The sequence below is a fragment of the Parasteatoda tepidariorum genome, chromosome 8 (assembly GCF_043381705.1).
Source record: "Parasteatoda tepidariorum isolate YZ-2023 chromosome 8, CAS_Ptep_4.0, whole genome shotgun sequence".
Taxonomy (NCBI): Eukaryota; Metazoa; Arthropoda; class Arachnida; order Araneae; family Theridiidae; genus Parasteatoda; species Parasteatoda tepidariorum.
In genome coordinates this window covers 30,888,275-30,904,759 of record NC_092211.1, presented here as the reverse complement: position 1 = coordinate 30,904,759, position 16,485 = coordinate 30,888,275, and the positions used below count along the sequence as shown (strand labels likewise).

Below are 16,485 nucleotides of genomic sequence, written 5' to 3'. Positions count from 1 at the left end.
GGGTAGTATAAACAATGCTCTCGCATAATAATAAGCAATATAAGCAGTGGATAATAAGCAACTCAAAATATGTGCAATAAAATTTTTAGTTTATTTTATTTTTCAAATGCCCGCTTGTTGTTCATTAAGTAATTCTATTAAGGCTTCCTGTTCTCCAATATTTTTCTACAATACATATACAACAACATAATGCAGGGTATTCATTAATGTCGTTAGCAGTCATTTCTTGCCTAATTGAACTTAAAATACAAATAGGTGAATTGACAATTTTAAAATGAAAAAGATGGGCACGAAGGCAGTCGTGCCCAGTCAATTGCAGCTTAACGCGGAGCATCCCGAACACAATGGGAACATTCCAAGTTTTATCGTTTGAAGAGTTGGCAGTTGCAGTACGAAAGGATTGTATGGCGAGTTCATTTATTTCTCGTTTTAATGCAGGAAATGGCAAATTTCTGATTAAATTCTGGGTTACATTACATCCTTTGCCAAACAGTCAGTTTTATCACTTCCGTTTATACTGAAGGGCGGATGTTGAATCTAAAAGGGCAACAACATTTTTAAAGTAACTACAGAAAGCTGCAGATCGTACAGAAAGCTGACGAAGAGTAACATAAATTGACTCAAGTTCACCACCAAAATCAGCTAAAAATTTTCCGACTGGTAGAAAAAAATCAGAAAATTCCCACTGTTTACCAGCTCCATAAGAGAAGTCGAAACAGAAACCATCTGTCTAATATTTTGCTATGTAATAGAATTATGCTATGTAATAAAATAGCGTAATTCTGAAATGAAAAAGAGATCATAGACGGTATCAAGGGCAATATATATATATGCATACGTAACATCTAGAGATAATAGGTAAATGGAAAATAGAATTACGAGATTTTAAACCAAAACCTAAACAGAATTATATTTTAATTGTAGATTAGCCCTTCTTAACAGATAAGAACATCCAATAATCTCTTTCACATAATTAAGGAATCATGTCTATATGAAAGAGATATATCGTTCAATTTAATAAATATTTTAAAATTTTAATGCATCTTCTTTCGGTCTTATGATTACTTATTACAGCGTCAACCCTAACAAAGCTGTCTGAATATTATGGATCACATGACATGAATGAGATAATAACTATATGCTGCATGTGAAAAAAGTAAGCACTTGTCTTATGAGAATGAATCTGTAAAAGTCTTCAGCAGCTTCTGCTGTATGTACATTTTGTAAATAATTTAATTTCTTTAGGGTTCTTTTCTTAATAAATGCTTAGTGAAAATTATAACGGAATTATCATTATACAAAAAGAGTATTAAAATAGACTGCAATTAAAAATTTGATTGATTAAAATTGAAATTGAACTAATTTCTGATAATATGGTCCTAGAAGTAAACTTGACACGAAAGCGTAATATATATATATATATATTTTAAATCGGCAGAAAGTTGAAAAAAATTAAAGCACATGTAGGAATAGTACTTAGTGCATGTAACAAAAAAAAAGAATTCTTTAGCACTAAGTGCAGCCAAAGAGCTCAAACTTTATAAAAAAAAAAACATTTAGAGAACATTTTTAAAAAATAATATTTTTCATTCTTCAACATTAAAATCGGTGAATAAAACGCAGGTGTGTAAGAATATTTAGATTGCATTTCCAAAAAGTAATATTTTTCGTTAATCAGCATTAAGTTATGAAAATAAAAAAAACAGACAAGTGAATGATATGTAGAATACGTATAAAATAAATTAATAAATAAACTAAAAAAAAAATTATAAAAAAAAAAACTTTACATTACATTTAAACTAGCACAAACATTATAAATGACATTTAGAGTACATTTTCAAAAAGTAATATTTTGCATTCTTCAGCATTAATTCCGAGAAAAAACACAGACACACATGAATAACATTTAAGATGTAAGCAAAATGCATTTAAGATATATGCAAAATGTAATTCTTTCAGCAGCATTAAATTCTTATTACTAAAATGCCAAGATGGGTATAGGAATAAGATTGATAATGATTTAGAAAGCAATGTTCACTGAAACTTTTAATTTATTTGTAGTTTTAAAATTGAAGAATAAATCAGACAATTATTTTTAGAATTTTTAATCCAATTATGAAGCATGATCCAATTAAATGAAATAGATAAATTGATTTTATGTGTGCACAAGTACAACTAATAAAAGACGTTGAAAATTAAATCATTTGCTTGAAAAAAAAAATTGTTCTTATTGCAATTTGTAAGAAAATAAAGATTTTTCTCAGACTATTTACTAATTCCTTCAATAACTGAAACATAATAATTAAAGTTATTTTTTCCCAGTGGTGCAAAAACACCACTACTGCCATCAATTGATTTCATTCTCAACAATTTTAATTTAATGGATTTGATTTGCTATGAGTTTTTGACCACCACTATACCTAAACAATTTAATGAAATATACTAAACCTCACACTCGTGAAATGAAATTTAAAAGGGCCGTCAAAACTAAACTGATTACTATTACTTTTGTTGTAATCTCGGTACCACTTTAAATATTATGGAAAACTAGCACGTGCGAGCAGGCACGTAGGTTAATAATGTATGTTGATTATTTTAAAAAGAAAGCACACTTCATAAATATTATCACTTAGTGGTGGTCACAATAATTTTTATTCTCCCAAAAATAACTATAACAGGCCTGGAAGCGAGACGGAAAAGAGAAAAAAAAACTGGAGCTATTTCAACTATCGATAATTTTTTTTCCGGAGGAGTAAATTCTTTCTTAACAATAAAAAATTCATTGCTATTAATTTTCTCCGTAAAAAAAATGTAGCCGTAAAATGTAGCCGTAAAAAAAATTGGTAGTTAAGGATATTTTACTATTCCCGAAAAAAAAGGTAAAAATGACATTTATTTTTTACCAGTTTTTACTCTTTTTTGCCTATATATACATACATACTTTCAGCCTAGAGAGTTTTTAGCTCTGTGTTTCTTCAAAGTAGGAGCCCTGCTCCATACCTGCCAACTTTTACGCATTTGGTGTAAAATTTTATTTCTATATTTAAAGTGGTAGTAAAATGTATGCTTTCGATATATTCCTTGTATTTATAAACTTACTTTATAATATTTTTGATCCACCACTATTTTTAAATAAATTAACCATATCAATATGTAATACTATTGTAGTAAACCGCATCAGATTAGTCAAAATACAGCGAATGTTTCTGCTTAAAATTGAAATTTCATTTTACTACCACTGGGGAAAATCATCCTTCAAAGGATTAAAAGTTGGCACGTATGCTGCTCTACTAAGAATTTAAATTGATACTTCAGAATATTATAANTTGTGAAAATATAGTTTTTGAATAATTAGAAAACTACTCAAGATTTTGGAAATCTGTTTCACTATGAAACTAGAGAATATACTTTCAAACCAAATTTCTCTGCCGTATCCTAACGTGAGGAAAATATCTGGTGCGTACAAATATTTTCTGTAATGTTTTGTTGCAAGAAATTTCTGTCAACGTCTTTTTTCCATAGCATACGGATAATCTCTTGCAACTTTGTTGCCAAAAATTTTCTGTAATATAACAGATTTTTTTTTACAGTTAAACCGCTAAACTTCTATTTCTAGAACAATTCAACTTAATTTCGATTAGTTTCGAAAAGTTCTGCTCTCACCCATAAGACGATGATGATGACTCTCTTTCCCATAAGATCACCCGAAGACCCTTGTTTCTTTCTTTGACGGATTGGCACTCAATTAACTTTACAACCTGGATTATTTTCACAATTAAAAAATTGTGAAAATATAGTTTTTGAATAATTAGAAAACTACTCAAGATTTTGGAAATCTGTTTCACTATGAAACTAGAGAATATACTTTCAAACCAAATTTCTCTGCCGTATCCTAACGTGAGGAAAATATCTGGTGCGTACAAATATTTTCTGTAATGTTTTGTTGCAAGAAATTTCTGTCAACGTCTTTTTTCCATAGCATACGGATAATCTCTTACAACTTTGTTGCCAAAAATATTCTGTAATATAACAGATTTTTTTTTTACAGTTAAACCGCTAAACTTCTATTTCTAGAACAATGCAACTTACTTTCGATTAGTTTCGAAAGTTCCGCTCTCACTCATAAGACGATGATGATGACTCCCTTTCCCATAAGGTCTCCGGAACACCCTTGTATCATTTTCTGACGGATCAGCAGTCTGATAATTAACTTCTCAACCTGGATTGAAACGTCTGTACCGGTGCTGTCCGTCACTTGTTCCCTTCCCCCATTCCCACAGCTGTTGCTGCCTGAAAACGGAAAATGTCCATCAAACAGAAAAAGATGACGAAAAACCATCAAAAATATGATGTCTACCCCATCTGCGATTAGAATGATTTTTTTCCCCACGTTTTTTCTTTTAATACGGTGGCACAGCTGTATATAGTAATTTTTTTTCTTTATTTTTAGCCTATTGTAGTTTGAAGTGTGCGAGGTGGGGATTCCTTGCAATATGATATTTGAGGATATAAATTCTATTGAAATACATGATATGGAGCCGGTATTGAATTAACGCGTTTCAGATAGATCGAATTCCACCGATTTTTTTTTTCTTCTTTTAAACCGAGAAATAAAGAAATGATTAAACGTACATTAGTTTTGATATTAACTTTTACATTAACTACTGCATATTTTTTCCCTTGCCTTAACTGGTACATATTTGTTCCCTTGCGTTAACTGTTACATATTTATTCCCTTGCATTGACTGCTACATATTTGTTCCCTTGCGTTAACTGCTACATATTTGTTCCCTTGCATTGACTGCTACAAATTTTTTCCTTTGCGTTAACTGCTGCATATTTTTTCCTTTGCCTTAACTGCTGCATATTTAAATTGCGTTAACTGCTACATATTTGTTCCCTTGCCTTAACTGGTACATACTTATTCCCTTGCATTGACTGCTACAATTTTTTTCCTTTGCGTTAACTGCTGCATATTTACCTTGCGTTAACTGCTACATATTTTTTCCTTTGCGTTAACTGCTGCATATTTACCTTGCCTTAACTGCTACATATTTGTTCCCTTGCGTTAATTGCTACATATTTGCTCCCTTGCATTGACTGCTACAAATTTTTTCCCTTGCGTTAACTGCTGCATATTTTTTCCCTTGCGTTAACTGCTGCATATTTAAATTGCGTTAACTGTTACATATTTGTTCCCTTGCCTTAACTGGTACATATTTATTCCCTTGCGTTAATTGCTACATATTTATTCCCTTGCGTTAACTGCTACATATTTGTTCCCTTGCGTTAACTGCTACATATTTTTTCCCTTGCGTTAACTGCTGCATACTTTTCCCTTTGCGTTAATTGCTGAATATTTACCTTGCGTTAACTGCTACATATTTGTTTCCTTTCGTTAACTGCTACGTATTTGTTTCCTTGCCTAAAGATAGGAGCCATGCTTTAACTGAAGGAAGAGACTGTGAACGAGATTTTTTTTACAGTTCACTGCACTTAAATCTACCATGTGCAATAATAATGGTAATAATAAACGGAACACCGTAAATAACTTTTGATCTAATCGGATTTTGACTAAGACGCAATCTTAATAGTTTTGAGAGAATGGCCTCAAATATGGTAATTAATTAGTGCAGACGATATTTCAAGTTGCAAATTCAGACACGAAAACGTACTTTATCTGCATGAACACGTCTTTTCTTTTACGTGATTTGATTTCTGACCATCAAAATATAGGGGGTAGCCGCAATCTGGGAAACATGGTCCCAATAGTTAGGTCAGGAGAGTGGCCGAAGGTTTTGACCCCTAAATGTTAATTTTACTTGGTGCGTATTTCGCCATATCTCGAGAACTTTGAAAGCGAATAGGAAAAGTTTTGTACGCAATTATGAAATTCGTTTGTCTAAAAATAATTCAAAGAAAAAATAATTTTTAATAATTATATATTATTTTTCATTATTATATTTATTAATGGTCAAAATTTAAATGTATGACTTTTTAAAAAAAAATTTGATTTCTCGGTACTATTTGACCGATTTCGTTAAAATTTTGTGTTTTAACATATAAAGTTATGATACTTAAAATGATGTAAAAATTTGTATACCTTACAATCTATCGAGTCTCGGGGTTCCGCTAAAATAAAGGTCGACCATTTAGGGTTCCACCGCCTAAAAAATTGTTCTATTGTATGCATAGCGGTTACGTCTTTTGGATATAGAATTGTAGTTACTTTAGTATAGTTAAATGGAATTTATACTTCATAATTTGTTTATCATTTACTTTGTTCCACAATTTGTTAAATACTTCATTTTCAATCTTTTTTCAATTTCTTTTAAGCGATTAAGTACAAATTATTTATTAAACTTTATTATTATTCGATCATAAAGCCTTAATATACAATTTTATTTTATTATAACAATACATGTGTGTTTTCTTAGCTGAACATGAATAAAATAATGAAAAACAATATAACTTCATCACTTTTTCGCATTTTTTTTCTTTCTTTTAGGATTTTATTTTGAGTTTTAATTCATTGCCGAAATTTCAAGACTTGCTTTAAGACTTCTGCTATATTTAAACAAGAATGATTCATGGCACATTGATGACATATTCGAAAAATTTTAATGAGTGAAAAAGAAAATACATCTATTCTTATCTTTTCACGGCATTTTAAATCATCTGACATTTCTTGATCTTTGTTAGCAGCACAAAATTCACATCCGCATACCTTGTGACACAGGCATATTTTTTACGCTTATTCTAGTGAGGGGGGTAAAAAAATAGAAAAGAAGCTCATGTCCCGCAACTAGGCTCTACATTTTTTGGGCACGTGGAAATAATAAACAAGACCAAAAAGAAGTAGAAAAAAAAGAGCATGGCTAAAGAAATATGTTCTTAAACCTCCGAATAAGCAGGTAAGAAAAAAAATTCGTTCTTTTTATCTAAGATCTGTGTTGTGATCAAGGTGGATGGGGTAATGGGGGGTGGGGTTGAGATCGAAGGGACCAAAAAATGTGAGAGTGAGTCGATGTGCTGATACACATTCATCACAGCAGGGGGGTGAGCACATGTCCACAGATTTGAAGATTACAAGAATCACCAACTGTTTTCATTTCTTAGGAGGGAAAATTCGAAGAATTATATGGTTGGAGGGGGGAATCGGGCTCATGGATCACAGGTGAGCATTTTTGGCACCACTGTTTTATTTCTTACCTAAGAATAATTTTTTTTAAAGATTTCGAGGTATGGCTATAAGGCTTTTGTGTATTAACAAGGGGACTAAGCCCCCTGTTCGCTGTCGCTTGCCATCCCCGATGATTGCTTTGCAATAATTGTTGTTTCTAAGCAGAAAACGGTTTTTTTTTTACAAAAGCTGAAATTATTCACTTATCATATATATCAGAGGTCGCCAAGCTCCTTGATAGTCGAGCCACTTTTCAAAATTTGAAATTTTTCGTGAGCCGCAATTAAATACGTATTTAAAAGGTGTGAAAAAGGTATTAAAAAAAATTTTTTTTTTAATAAATTATATTTATTGAGAACATATAAGTAAAAGTACAAAATATGTGTATTGAGTTTAAATATTAAAAATGAAACTCATTTATTTTACTTCTCTTGATAATTCTTTAAAATTTGGTGAATAATTGGTGACAGCAATTCTCAGTAATTCTTTGAGATGCTGGTTAGTTAATACTGATCGGTTTTTGCATTTCACGAATTTTAAACCGGAATTAAATGATTCACATAAGTACGTTGTTCCGAATATTGAAATAATTCAACAATCAGCCTTTTTTTAATTCAGGATACTTCGATTCTGGTGCAAACTTCTAAAATTCAGTAATCGACGTCGACTTAAATTTTAATTGTAGAGCTTGATCTTCTTGCATCTCTATTAATTCTAATTCTCCAGATGTTTTTTGTGTCATATTTGAAATGGAAAACTCACCTTGAATTGAACAACGTTGCATTTAGTCTTTCATATTTGTTCTGAGTAATTTAAAAAACATTTTGAAACTCATACGGAACGGAACGATAATAATTTTTTAAAATATAATAGCACAAAAATTAAAAGGGAACTCGTATACATTTATCGAGAGCCACAAATAATCCTTCAAAGAGCCGCATGTGGCTCGCGAGTCGCAGATTGGCCACCTCTGATATATATACTAAAAAGAATTCTGTTTGCTTACGCTTGTGCCTCCAATTCTTACGTCCAATTATTGTTATCTATTAATATTATAAATATTTAGATCTATTGGTGAACAGAAATAAATTTTTTAAGTAATCATTTTTTAAAAATAACATTTATATTGCTATAACATTATATTGTTCTAACAAATCTGGTGAGTTTGCGACCATAATTTAACATTTTCGCTTGCGAAATTCGCGGATATATTAAGTACTATTTTTGCTTGCATTACATTGTGCATGAAGCTAATCGTTAAGTTCTAAATCATTTAACGAATCTCTATAACGGTAATTTATAACAATATATTAATGTTATTTGAATAAAAAATAATAATTGTAAACCGGTTAAGAGGATTAGACACCTTTTTAAATAACTTTATCTTAAAATGTAACACAGGATTGCGTTATAATAATAATAATTTAAAAAAAGCAGTTCTCTTAGTTTTTATCTTTTAAATCAAAAGTGTAATAATAGCAGTAGAGGAAAATACCTTTAAATTAAGGATAAAATTAAAAAAAAAAAAAAAAACAATACCTTTATAACTTTTATCAATTTTATGCTGATGGCAACCAAAATAGTATGGAAATGAATGAGGGAAAACTGAATCCAACCACCTGATTTTCCAGCCTATAAAAATGCAACGACAACAATGGACAACTTTTTTAGTCATTTATTTCCAATTATTTTTCAAAATAAATATTTTTTTACAATAAACTTTAAAATTTAAGACTAAATTTGAAAATTAAATTCATCTTTTTTTTTTAATCATATTTATGTGTTTCAAGAAATAACTCGTTTCATTTATAATCACATTTATAAACTGAATTTTTCCTTTTAATATTCGGTAGTTTATTCTCCGACAAGTTGAACATTCTATGGTTCCTTAAATAATCATTTTTTTATTTCAGACATTTTTTTTAAAATGTTCTTTTAATATCTACCCTTTATAATAAGCTTTTATATTTAAAACTTTATTATTAAAGTTAATTGATAATTTTTTTTATCATATTTATGTGTTTCAAGAAATAACTCATTCTCTTTTATAATCATATTTATAAACTGAATTTTGCCTTTTAATATCCGATAGTTTATTCTCTGACAAATTGAACATTCTATGGTTTCTCTTATAGTTCCTCCATAGAATGCTCAACTTGTCGGAGAATAAATTACTGGGTATTAAAAGAAATTTATTTAAGGAAATTTTTTAATATTCTTTAAAATATATAATTTTCCATAATAGTCTTTTAAATTTAAAATTTTATTTGGTAATTGAATTGATCATTTCTTTACCATATATGTTTCGAGATATAACCCTTTTTCTTTAGTCATATTTATAAACTGTAGTTTTCCTTTTAATACCCGGTAGTTTAACCTCTGACAAGTTGAACATTTCATGGTTTTTTTAAATAATTCCTCTTTATTTGAGAAACCATAAAATATTCAACTTGTCGGAGAATTAACTACTTGATATTAAAAGTAAATATTAAAATATAAACTTTTCTATAATAGCATTTCAAATTGAAAAATTTTATTTCAAAATTGAATGGATCATTTTTTTAAAATTATATTTATGTCTTTTGATGCTTCTATAATTTTTCAATAATATTTCAATCATGAAACTATAAAAACTGAAACCAAAAAAACTGAGAAGAACAATGTACAAATGCATCAGCTCATCATACGCCACTTAAAGGATAATAAATATTCAGTTTTTTTTCCCCTTCAAAACAGCTCATATCTACGACAATAGATGCAACTGGAGTTGTCTAAAAATCTGCTTAATCCACGAGGTATGTACAGCCTGAGGCTTTATATGACTTCAGAAAAGAAAATTGCGACATCTTATTGACCCATACAGCTAACAGACTGCTTGTTTGCTCTTTAGATAAAAACAACCACCATACCTATGGGTTCTTTTTTATACAGGTTTTGGGAATACACGTGTTTTTTTTCCTTATCCTCTTTATGTATGAGGATGTCTTGGAGTTGTAAGATAGATAGGTTTAAAACGTTATAAGTTGAATTTATCACGTTTCAGGGTACTTAATTTTTCAGATGTTGTTTGAATGGCTGTTTATTTTTGTTTATTTAATGATATTTTTTTAATTTTGAGTTTCTGTTCTTTTATTTTCCTTTAAAAATTTCTTTCAGATTATTAATTATTATAAGATTATTATCAGATTATTAATTATTATAAGATTATTATCAGGTTAATAATTATTATACTGTCAAACCCCGTTATACTGAACTCCCGGATATAGTGAACGAAACTTTCGCTCCCGTTTAATTTTGAGTTTCTGTTCTTTTATTTTCCTTTAAAAATTTCTTTTAGATTATTAATTATTATAAGATTATTATCAGATTAATAATTATTATACTGTCAAACCCCGTTACACCGAACTCCCGGATATAGTGAACGAAACTTTCGCTACACATAAAATAATTCTTTTTTTTTTCTTTTTTTNTTTTTTTTTTTTTTTTTTTTTTTTTTTTTTTTTTTTGTGTGGATATATTGAACCAAAAGAAGAGAGGAAATTGGATTTTATGAACTTCTTTCTGTCTTCGATTGATTTTTTTCCTTCATTTTTTTTGGTAATTTCGAAATTTCTTCATAAAATACATATACCGATTTTTGAAACCATCTATTGAGGGGAATGTAGCCATACGCATTTTTTCTTGTTTGCTTCTTCTATCTCAGTTTCCCATACCTAATTTTTTGTAGGCAGGACGAAGAGCTATAAAAATTTAAAGTTAGCACATTTTTTGTTATTACATCATGTTTTTTAATCATTTTCGTATTTCTTTTTATTGGTCATTTATTTAAATACTGTTTAATAAAAGGGAGCAGTTCGGAAAAATTAGCTGAAATTGTTTGCAGTTTTAATATAGTGAACTCCCGGTTATAGTGAACCGAAATTTCGGTCCCCTGAAGGCTCACTATAGCGGGGTTTGACAGTAATATAAAATCAGATTATTAATTATTACACATGAAATTATATTATTAATTATTATTACATAAAATCATATTATTTAATTAAAGAGATTTTAATTTAATTTGAAAATTTCTCCATTATTTCGTTCCTCATAAAAAATAATTTAAAACACCACATAATACCTGGTAAAATTACCGTACATGTAATGACATTTCTGAAAAGAAAAAGAAAACCTAATTCTGGTTTATAAAGCAAAATATACGGTATTTATGCAATTAATTCGGTGCGATCACCAGGAATTCTGGTTTCAAAAATAATAGTTCTTATTACCACACATTTAGTAAAAATACAAAACTAAAAAGTTAATTTAATCGAATAAATGGGTTTTATCATGGGCTAAGGTATCATGATAAAATTACCAAATTTTATCACACATATCATAATCATATTGTTGATTTTATTAAAATAATTACTAAAGCGCAGTTTTTGGTGTTCCCATAGAGTCAGAAACACGGTAAATTTAACCATATTCTGATAGTTTTAACCATACCTTTTTTCTCGGTGTAACAAAACTACTTAAATAAGACTATAATCTTAATTGTGCTCCTAGACTTATTTATTAAATTTTTTCGTTAGTTCATTTTACAAGACTGCTTATTTGAACACCGAATAAGCTACTTATAAAATTTCCTTTGGAATTTTTATAAAAACAATACCCGGATCAGTGTACAAGAGTGGATCGAAAAAAATAAATGCTTGAATTTTGGAATGATTTAATGCAGAAAAGTTGTCTATTCTACTAAGAATAAAAAAGGCATAATTTTTTTTTTTTTTTTTAAATTGGTTAATACGTTTCGTTTGCCGATCATATCTAAAATGAATGAAAACTTGAAAAAATCACGGCTTTTTTTTTTAAAGGAAAGAAAAAAAATTAGTTGGATAAAATTCGTGAAAAAAACGCGACTTTGGAGTTTTATGTTTATTTGATGATCTGATTTACCTACATAAATTAAATTCTGATCAGTAATTAAATTTTTTTACATTTGCAAAACGTTTTAGAGAAATACGTATGTTTGGCAATTTTTTTTATAATTTTCGCTGTGTTATGTTAAATTGCATTACCTTAAATGACAACTATGAGCAACCATAGAACACATTACCTAAGAATGGTTGTACGCTGAGTTCCAGCTACCTTAGAGTGGGTCGGAAGAAAGAATGAATTTTCGAATTCCGAAATGCTTTAAAACAAAAAACTTTCCTATTATATTAAGACTAAAAACGACATAAAATTTTTTTAAAAATCGGTTAATATCTTCCGCTCCTGCATTGTACTAAAAATTAACAAAAACTTGAAGGAAAAAAAAATCAGGCTTTCTTTTAAACTTTTGAAACTCAAATAAATACGATTTAATGTTTTATGCTTATGATAGTTCAATTAACCTACATAAATTGAATTTTAATCAATAGCGTTAACATTAGAAAGAATCATATTTACTAGTTTTTCGTAATTCTCCTCACTCATTATGCCAGATTAGAACAACAAAAAACTCATCACGTGACGATGGTTGCAGGCCGAGTTCCGTCTGACTCTGCCCTACCAACTTTTAAATTTTTTGGTGGGGTATTTACATTATATTTACTGCTATTTACAAGGGTTTCCAATGGAGCAGGATTCTTTGGTTGCTTTCTTAATTCTACTACACATCTAAAGCCTGATTTTTTTGGACAAATAATGCAAAATTTTTTTGGACTTTAGAGTTGCTCAAATATATCCATTTCTAACTTCATGCTCGCACATTTCATTCGAAGTCTCTGTCGCGAGCTTTTAGCACCTTTCCACAGCCTGGGGATAACGAAGAAAATAATGGAATTTCACTAATGCATGCAAGTGTCAGAAAAAAATGCGGGATTTAATATCATCTTCACTTGAGTTGTGCAGCATCGGAGAAGAAGAAACCACTTAAGAATTCCAATAAATGATTTCAAGGTAATCTGGTAGTACGAAATTTATAAGTCTTTTGTGCAAAAGTCAGCAACAAAGAACCATGATCGTGATTTGCCGATTCTTGTGGACAATGACCCAGAGGGATTGAGTTTAAAATGTCCCGCGGATATTGTTGGTTGACGGAAATTTGTTGAGAAAGGACTAAATTTCATACTACCGAAGATAAATAAATTTTCCAACTTCGGATTACTTTGAAATCATTAAGTGGAAAGTTTGTGCTGTCCTCCTCCAATGCAACGACATTTATGTGAAGAGGACATTAAATCACTGATCAATTCTGGCTCCATGCGCATCACAGAAATACCAAAGTTTCTCTGCTACCCCCAGACTGTGGAAAAGTGGACCGAACTTATAACAAAGGCTTGAATAATATATGTGAATATGGAGCTAGAGATGGATATATCTTAGCAGCACTAAAATTTAGATTAGTAAACCTCGTTTCTCCAACAGAAAAAAAAAAAAAGCTTTTAAACATGTTTCAGGCATAAAAAATAAACATTAATAATGCAGTAAGGTGAAAAAAACCTTCCTAAGTGAAAATCTTTGTAACTAGCTCTAAATATAACGTAATTACCACTTCAAAAAATGGGATGGTTTGTAGGGTAGGGTGAAAGTGGTACTCGATGTCTAACCATCTTCACGTAATGTTCCAGGATTGTTCTGATGCAACATAATGAACATGATATGCATTAAAAATTACGAAAATTTGGTAATTTTTTTCTCTCTTTAAATAAAAAAATTAAAAAAACTTAGAGCTGTCTCATTTGTTTTTTTTTTCTTTCGCTTTTTTTTTCCTTTTTCAGTACTCAATGCTTTTTTCTTCTCTGTAGCATAAATAAGACAAATACACGAAATACTAGAGTAAGTTTCAATCATTAACTAGTGACTCAAATTAAATCACTCATCAAAGAACGATAATTGAAGACACAGAATGACATTAAGCTGACTTAAACCACATTATAATCTTAATTTTGGCCTATTATTTGAGACCAATTTATTATTTTTTTTACGTTCATTTAACGAGACCAAAATGATAATGAGACTAACATTTAATTGCCCACGACGTATTACTTATGCGCATAGTATTACCAACTAGTAGCTTTTGTTATTTTGTTAGAGCTTTTGGGCTTACGTACAATGAGGGGCTTTTGACCCCCCCCTTAGTCAAGGGGGCCCCTCAATTATCTTGACACAAGTGTGTGATCTCTGACCTCTTGGAGCTGAGCGATGTATCTTTGCAAGGAATGTAAGGAACGTATGGTTCTAATTTTTTTCTTCTTATGGTCAAATTGCCGAAAAAGGAAACTGACTACATTGCGTAAATATGTCAGGTACAGACGGTTTTATTGCTTTGTGTATATTTACTACATATTTTTCACGACTGTTTATATTTTTTGGGTAAAAGGGTGTAGTATGAAATAACAATATATTATAGTGTTACAATTTTTAAAAAGACATTAAAAATGATTTTTTTACTTGCAAGTTAGCTAAATTCCAGCAGAATTTTAAGTATTCTGTTTGTATTAAAACACATTAAAAAATAAGTATTCAATATGTCTCTTACAAAAATTAATAACAGGAATTAGGCCGGGATAGCCTGGTCGGTAGGGCGCTGGGCCCATATCCAAGAGGTCGTGGGTNCCCCGGAAAAATTGTACTTCTTTTCTTTTAATAACGGTATCTGGTTCAGGTCAAAGTAACGATCTGTGAATGAATGAATGGATGTATGAATAGGTCCGCCCTATAAACGGGTGTGACGTATGGGTGTGGCAGAAGTCGAATACTTGGCCATAGATGGCGCCACTGGAAAACAAGTACAAGCGCACCCCTCTGTCTAAACCGGCATACGTCAATAACAACAACAATAATAACAGGAATTCGTTTTAGCTAATGAATGTAAAGTTCGTTATTACTGTAATTGTTAACTTCGTTTTTGTTAGTAACTAAATCATTTTCAACTATCTATATATTTTCAACTATCTATATACCCCATTATCATACTTTATTTATCCTTATCATGCTCATGTCCCGCTGTGGACTGATCATTAAGACACGGTTTCCAGTAGAACACCGAAGTCAAGCATCACTGTGCGGGTGGGTGAACACTTTGATCAGCCTGCAAAGGGACCGAGGTTGTGCAGTATCTGTCCTTCTTAAGTAGTTCTACCGTGAAGAGCTCGACTTCACCCACAGGTCGTCAAGCAACAGAAGCAGGGCAGCCATCCCCTCTGCAGAGGATCTAAATTGTGATGGCATGTCTTCGGATCATCCTCAAGGATGTTTCTCAGGCGGCAGCCAAAAGCCCATTGTGCAGCTCTAGTGCGACGTAAACCCAACAGCAATAACGAATATCATGTTCATATGAAAATGTTCTGTTTTGTGGTGATGTTTTAAAACTTAGAAATTGAAACAAAATATTTCTTTGACATCCATTGTGCGATTTATATTAAAAAAATTTCAAAGGAAGTTCATGCATTTCGTTCTAGTTTTGGTTCTTCTTTTCTTCATTAAATGTATTATGAATTTTGTACTTCATTTAAATGATATCTTTAGTACAAAACTAGATAATCTTTAATTAATATTTAATTAACTTTAGATGAAACTAATGAATTTACACACATTTTGCTTATTATACCAAAATGGGAAACAAAGAGTAGATATTTATTTTTTGTGTCATAAAAGCAGCTCTCATATGATGGTGAATATCGTTTTTTTCTTTCTTTTTCCTCTACGAAATTTTTTTTAAATTTTTTTTATCCAAGTTTTTGAGTAAGTACAATTTTGATTAGTTATAAGCTTTGCGTTTTAATTGCGCAGAAAAGGGAAAGATAAAGTTTTCAATTTCAGAAAAATAATGTTTTTAAAAAAAAATGCCCAAAAATATGGAAAAACGAATTATTTAAATTTAAAATAGTACATAGTTTAGTTACTAATTTAGATGCATTTATAAAGAATATATTGAATTCCTTACATCCAATTTTACATTTTAGTAAATTTTTTGCAATATCATAAAATTTTAATTTTGCCTTAACATTAGAAAGTGGTATTTATTAGTTTTTTTTAAAGATTCACAATGATATTTTGTGCATACAAATAAAATGCCATGAAATGAATTAGAAACTTATGAAGACAAAAAATCCTACCTGTACAGAAAAGTTTTTGTTTTATTTGAAGAAAAAAAATCGTAACATTTTGGGATGATAGGCACAATGACAAAATATTTTTTAAGTTTCAAATTATTAGAGATTCCAAGAAGAAAAATTGCTGCAATTCAGAAATGAATTGCTGAAAAATCAGAAATTTTCTAAAACAATTTCTGAATTCCAGTAAATTAAATAATAAAATAAGTAATCAGGTTT

General features: G+C 30.0%; 1 long non-coding RNA gene across 1 annotated transcript in view; it reads left to right on the top strand.

Annotated features, from left to right (window-relative positions):
• Positions 1-15,592, top strand: part of LOC139426304 (uncharacterized) — a 124,228-nt gene extending 108,636 nt beyond the window's left edge. Inside the window, exon 2 of the long non-coding RNA XR_011637543.1 lies at positions 15,193-15,592. This is a non-coding gene — a long non-coding RNA (uncharacterized lncRNA). The remainder of the gene's footprint in view (positions 1-15,192) is intronic.
• The last annotated feature ends 893 nt before the right edge of the window (positions 15,593-16,485 follow it).